General features: G+C 36.9%; 1 pseudogene; it reads right to left on the bottom strand.

Moving 5' to 3' along the window:
* Window positions 1–934: 934 nt before the first annotated feature.
* Window positions 935–3,055, bottom strand: LOC115753730 (annotated as a pseudogene).
* Window positions 3,056–6,591: the final 3,536 nt, after the last annotated feature.

Below are 6,591 nucleotides of genomic sequence, written 5' to 3'. Positions count from 1 at the left end.
CTATTAGTGATGTGGTCTCCTTGATCTGGGACATACAAATAATAGATTTAATATTTCTATCATCCGCACAAAACCGACAAAAAGCTACATGCAGTTTGACTTGCAATGCCAACATGGGACATTTTTATGTCACCAATTTTGAGTACACCCGGTCTTCAAGAGTTGATGCTGCTAATTGCATGAGATGGCATGCCAAGCCAATATAAGGACAGCAATATGATCAGTGCACCCATTTCCGAGGATTTAAATGAAGGATGGAACATTAGATGAAAATCATAGACGTGGAACAGTTGAATTTGGACTTTAGACTAGCGCTAAGTGATATGAACATCTCTTTGGGGAAAGCAAGTTTAGCATTAGCAGTCCCTTCCTTATTTTTGGATCTTGTGGTGAACTTGAATGGTTTAGGAACAAAGCTGGTTAGGAACTTCTCACCAACTTCCGTAAATTTGCAAAGCAGAGAAAGGAGAAAAATACTTTATACAGCGATAAAAAAAATTTGTATCTATAGATTACAGAAATTGAAGATGTTATAAGTATCTACAGATCAGAGAAGTAATTCCATTGCGTTTCTGTGTGTGTGTGTGTGTCCTGAACTATCTGCTAGCTGTGACATTCATGCTAGGAAACCAAGTAAATACAACATAGAATGGAGCCACCAAAATGGGATCTGCCGTGCTCGCTTTTATAGGATTTAGGGCAGGAATGTTCCCAGAAGAATCAACACTAAGAATTTTCCCATTGAGAAGGGTAACTTGGCTGTGCAAGTCTCTGTCTTTAGCTGTCAAGTGGTACTCTTCTATGATGTTTGCATCGAATATCGACCCCTTTGAAATGCTGGACTTCATTAATCTTACTGATTAGTGTACCCGTTCTATTTGCTTCTCCTAATGGTTGGTCGAGCAACAAAAATTTTGTATTTTCTGGTTCATCATTATGGATTGGAAATCTTATCTTTACGAGAACGTATATGTTGCAAAATTAGAGTCCCGTTTTCCGCGAAGTCTTCAGTAGGAACATGCACTGGTGCTGTGGTGTTTCCAGCAAGATGGATCAACAGCAATGTGACCCCAGTCTGTTGTAAGTAGAATTTTAAGATGTTAGACCATAGTTCAGGATATGATGGCTGAAATTTAAGAATAGACTGTACTTACTTAATTCTTTGTACAATGAGAGTAAGCACGGAGTTTGATCGTGCCAGTAAAGTTAGTGAACAGGATATTGCTTCCCATCAAACGGTGCCAAGAAAGAGCACTGCAATAACAGTTATGCACTCTATTAACACATCAATGGTCAGCAGAATTCTCCCCCTTATTTCCTGCTTTCTCCAATTTTTTTTTCTTCAGCGACATCTTTTGTATTGTAGATAAGAAAAGGACGAAAAATATTTTCTGATAGCCTTTGAGTTGAACTCGTGATGTTCCTGTAGTAGTCCATGTTCGATTGGAATGTGCTGGAGGTGAGTAAACCATAGCACACGCCAATCAATTTGTGTCTGCAGTATGTTTTGGTATTGTAAGTCGCCATTGCAAGTTTGTCCAATTACCTATTCAATTTTCAGGGAAAATCAGGAGGAAACAAACTTACCAACTACTAACGAGCATCATGAAAGTCTGAGCCGCGCCATTGAGATAGGACGGATCCAGAATCCTACTAATGAGGTTTTCATTGAGAGGAAACAAATTTACCAACTACTAATGGAGTAGAGAATTAAGATCCTTCACCTTCAGTATATCTTCTGATGTTCACTAAAGAATGTGTTATATATGCTAATCACTCAAAGTGTGCAGTGGGGTATTCAAGAATAAACAAAAGTAATTGATGCAAGTGCCATATGGTGAAGTACCTGCGCCGAGGCTGTAAACGTGGTGGGTGACCACTTGGAGAATTTGCGCTGTGTGACCCACAAAATCCCTGAAGCAGTTTGCATAAAAAAACACACCTGGTGCTAGGATTAGCGGCTTAACTACAATACCTCCATAGATATTATCCGATAGGTCCTGGAGGGTCTAAATGTCGGATGCATATTGGTTGTGTTGAGATTTTTGCTCCAATTTCTTGCCCACTAAATTCATTTCCTAACAGAAGGAACATATTCAGTCAGATACAAAGATACATCGTCCAGCTTATGCAGAAGCAATTCAGACTCTCCAATTTTGACGTCGTAAGAATTTTTCAAAAGTATACATGAATACGCTCCATCATTGGAGAAGTTAACTCTTGAGATGATGTACGGCAGTAAATTGGTAAAGACAGATCAATGCGCCTTGACACTTATGGCATAAAAGTACTAATTCCAGGAAAGATTTCTTCAAAATGAACTATATCTGAATTGGAGAATCTGATAAAATATGGTTCAGAACTTTCTGTTTCACGATATAGAAGCTTTTAAGAATGAAGAATTTGCTTCCCGTTTGGACTATAGACTCTAGATTATATAACTGAAAACAAACTTATATGCCTATGCCTTGAACAACTACAAGGCCAATTGCTTAGGCCTTTCAAGAATCAATGGAAACTGGATGAGTCAATCAAGTTCTATCGTATATCATAATGGATAATGCTAACTTCTCCTTTTGTTAATTCCAGGAAGACCTATGAGCAAGCAAATTGGCCATTCCCCTGGGAATTCTGGAACAAGATACTGCATAAAGCTTCCAAAGAAAATATTTTTTTCTTGACCTGAACTTCTGTTTAGAGTTCCTAGCAATTATTTAACTTTATGGGAAGCCAGTGACAAGCATAACTATGCAGCGTACCAAGATACCATCTACTAATGGTATAGCCTTTATTCACAGGGTAACGCAAAAGAATCTCAGCATTGCTTGAATCCGAAGGTTCTTGTACAGATCCTTCTCATTTCGCAGTCCTTCCATTTTAGGCATTCAAACAAAAATTGGCTAGCCCTGCAATTCACAGAATTGACCGACTTCAACTCAGTTAACAAAGAGTTAAAACATCCTGCAGGCTCTCTCATCTTCTGGTGCATGGTCTGCCACCTTCTCTGCGTTAATTTTCTTGTATTACCAATTTTAGGGTTGCAGTCATCGGTCATGTCATGTGGGCTGGCATTGACCGGCCCAGCTGAGCCTAAAGTTGCTTATTTTGTGCTGGCCCACATTCGATTTAGACGGAGGAAACCATGCGGAACGGAATCGAGCTGAATTGCTTCGCACACTTTGGGCTTGTATAGTAACCATTCTGATCCCAAAAAGTGATTTTGATTAAAATGAATTTTTCTGATTTTGTTCCTTGGATGAGTTTTAGAGAATCAGAACGCGTTTGATAACTGCACAAAATTTCTGTTCTCGAGACAATTGCTCTTCCCAATTTTTGGTCATTTAAGTCAAATAATTACGTAGTTACTTTGTGAAATTTCATACTACATTTCAAAATTAATTGAAGTTTAATTCATATTGATACTCTTATGTAACATATTGCATATTGAAATATAAAAATAAATATCAAGAAACATCATGAGTCATTTTTGCCATTTATTGTGGGGTTTCATTGAACTCTTTCGAATTAAATAGACACCCTCGATTACGGAAGGAAAATGCACCGTACTACCCCGCATTGGTGTGCATTTTTTATTCTAGGAAATCAAACCTCAGTCTTTTTTTTTTTTGGTAAATAAAAAGAAATTTAGGAATCAAACCTCAGTCTTAATTCATCGAAAACTTAAGAATGAGAGCTTGCTAAGTGTTCACGATGGTTATTTTTGTCTTTTTCCAATTTTTTTTAAAACTTGACTAAGTCTAAAGTACATATACCTAGGCAAATCACAATCAATGAAATCAAGTGCGCAATCAAGGAATCATTGCATCAATAAATCATGTCATAATACCCTAATGAAGCACTAAGGGCTTAGATAAATGTGGTTTGAGTTTAATTGAAAATGTGTTTATGATTTTTCTAAAAAAAAGCTATGAAATCTAGGGAATCTAGGCCTAAATTTAGGAAAATAAGGTGAAATCAGCCTCATCTAAGCTTTTTCTATTTTATGAATTTTCTGAATTTTTTCTAATTTTTTTTTTATAAAAATTTTCCAATTTTTTTCAAATGTTTTATATTTTATCATCTTTATATATATTTAAAAATGAGACCTCGTTCTATTTTAGGTTGGGGGAAAATTGATGAGAGAATTGATAAGCAAAATGAGAGATGTGAGACCATTTTGTTTTGTGATTCTCAAAAGTGGTTCTTTTTTCCACAATCAACTTTTTTTTTTTACTCCAAAACTGTTCCCCGTAGCAGAATCAAAATCAGAATCATTTACATAGGATTCTCATCTTTTTTTTTTTGGGTTAATACCACGAAAAACCCCAAACTGGTACATCTGTGACAAATTTACCCCAAATTAATTTTTTGACTACGAAAAACTCCAAACCGGTACACCCGTGACAAATTTACCCTCTGTTAACTTCCGTCAAATTTTATCGTTAAATTTACTGATGTGGATAACACGCCCGCTTTGGTACGCCGACGTGGACTAAGCCTACGTGGAAATCTCACAGGTTTAATAGCACGAAAAGGCCCAAAATGGTATATTTGTGACAAATTTACCCTAAACTGATACATTTGTGACAAATATACCCTTAATTGGTATATTTGTGACAAATTTACCCCAAATTGGTACACATATAACAGATTTACACTTACACTTTTGTATACTTTGCGAATTTTTTGTTAATTTCTTTGGCGGATACATCCTGGATGTTATTTTGGACATATTGATTGTTTTCAAGTGCACCTAAGCGTTTGACAAATAAAAAAGTGCACCATAATGTGATCGTCATCCGTAAAATTTACCTTCACATTTAAAGCCAATTTTTTTTCACGTTTAAAGCCACAAAGCTTGCACGGGAAATGCCACAACATGAACTTACTCTCAAAATGAAAACAACCCCACACTTCGGACAACTAAATAAATGCATCGGCCTCCACTGGAGGTCCAAAAGCATGTTTTATATACTTGAATAAGCTTTACAAAATATCCTTTGCATGCTAAAGGACCAAAAGCATGTTCTATGTACTTGAACAAGTTTTACAAAATAGTCTTTACATCCGACTTAAACAAGCTTTACAAAATAGCCTCTACACTAAACATCCAACCAGCTAACAATCTAAAAGAGGCAGAGTCTACACCGGACAACGAAGATCCAAAAACATGTTCCATATCACTACCATCCAAGAAAAGTTCAATATATACTAGACTTGAACAAGCTTTACAAAACAAGCTTTACACTAGACATCCAACTCTTCCACCAGATTCCTTGCCTTGCTTCACTTTGTGATTGTTGAGTTTGAGAGGGTCCAGAAACTTGGCTTGAAATATCCACTATATGATTTGCACCACCTCGACGAATTTCTTGCACTATGTTACTGCCGGGCATCTAAAATTAACGGAAAAATATTATGTTATTATGCTAGTCACAGTAGATTAAATTTTCCTTAAGAAAAATAAATATTCACCCTCAAATATGAATTTCCTATGGCTTCAGATACATATAATCCATATCCTTGTAGGACCTATAAGAAGACAAACCATATCAACATTTACTTTGGCATCACGAAAAACTAGCATATATATCATTAGCAAGTGATGGCTCCAAACTCCATAATTCCACCCAGGTTAAGTGTAATTGAAAATCATTAGACATCTGCAAGAGAACAACAAAAAAATTAATTATTTTGTGAAAATCTCTCACACATAACTAGCAAATATGGGATGATCAAGTTTGACAAAGGAGATGAGAAGATCGAGTTCTGCAAACAAGCTGCTTGGTATTTTTCGAGTTTTATATACAAGCAAAAAAGTGAATTCTCATATACGTCACGTAGAATCGCACTCAAAATAAGCCTGAAATCGTTGACAAACACAAGTGAATCTGGTTCCGGCATTTCATCGAGCATGTGGTGCACGAATCAATCATACCATTCACATTTAAGTTTCGTGTTATAATTTCGACACACAATGAGGACAAGAACTAACATGAACGCCCAACATAGCAAGAGCAATACCTAAGCACACAGATTTCCGGACAAGCAGTAAATCATGTAGGGCGAAGTTTGGTACAAATCAATAACAAACGAAGCAACCAAATATGCGTTTTGAAGGGTTCTTGGAAGCACAGAATCTCGAACGTGGTATCGAATGGAGGAATCTCGTTTTCCTACCTTGACAAAAGGAAACCTATGACATACACCCAAGGTCGCGACCGAGCAAGGCAGAGGTGGCGATGGGAAGAGATGAACCGAGCTTGTGGCGATGTGGAATGGAGGAGTCTGGATTGTTGAAATACTCTCGTTCGTCGAAGGGAATGTTGGAAAAGATGAATCGAGGGGCTAGGGTTTTTTTGTGTGGAGAGAAAATGAGTTAACTCAAGAACGTCAATTAAGTTAGTATTTCTTATAAAAAAACCTAATTTATTATTTACTAAAAAAATCAAGTTATTTCCATGTGGACCTAGTCCACGTCGATTAACCAAGGCGGACGTGTCATCCACGTCCGCAAATTTAACGAAAAATTTAATGGAAGTTAACGGAGGGTAGATTTGTCACGGGTATACCGGTTTGGGGTTTTTTGTG

Source organism: Rhodamnia argentea, chromosome 4 (genome assembly GCF_020921035.1).
Source record: "Rhodamnia argentea isolate NSW1041297 chromosome 4, ASM2092103v1, whole genome shotgun sequence".
Classification (NCBI taxonomy): Eukaryota; Viridiplantae; Streptophyta; class Magnoliopsida; order Myrtales; family Myrtaceae; genus Rhodamnia; species Rhodamnia argentea.
This window is presented reverse-complemented; position numbering and strand designations above follow the sequence as displayed.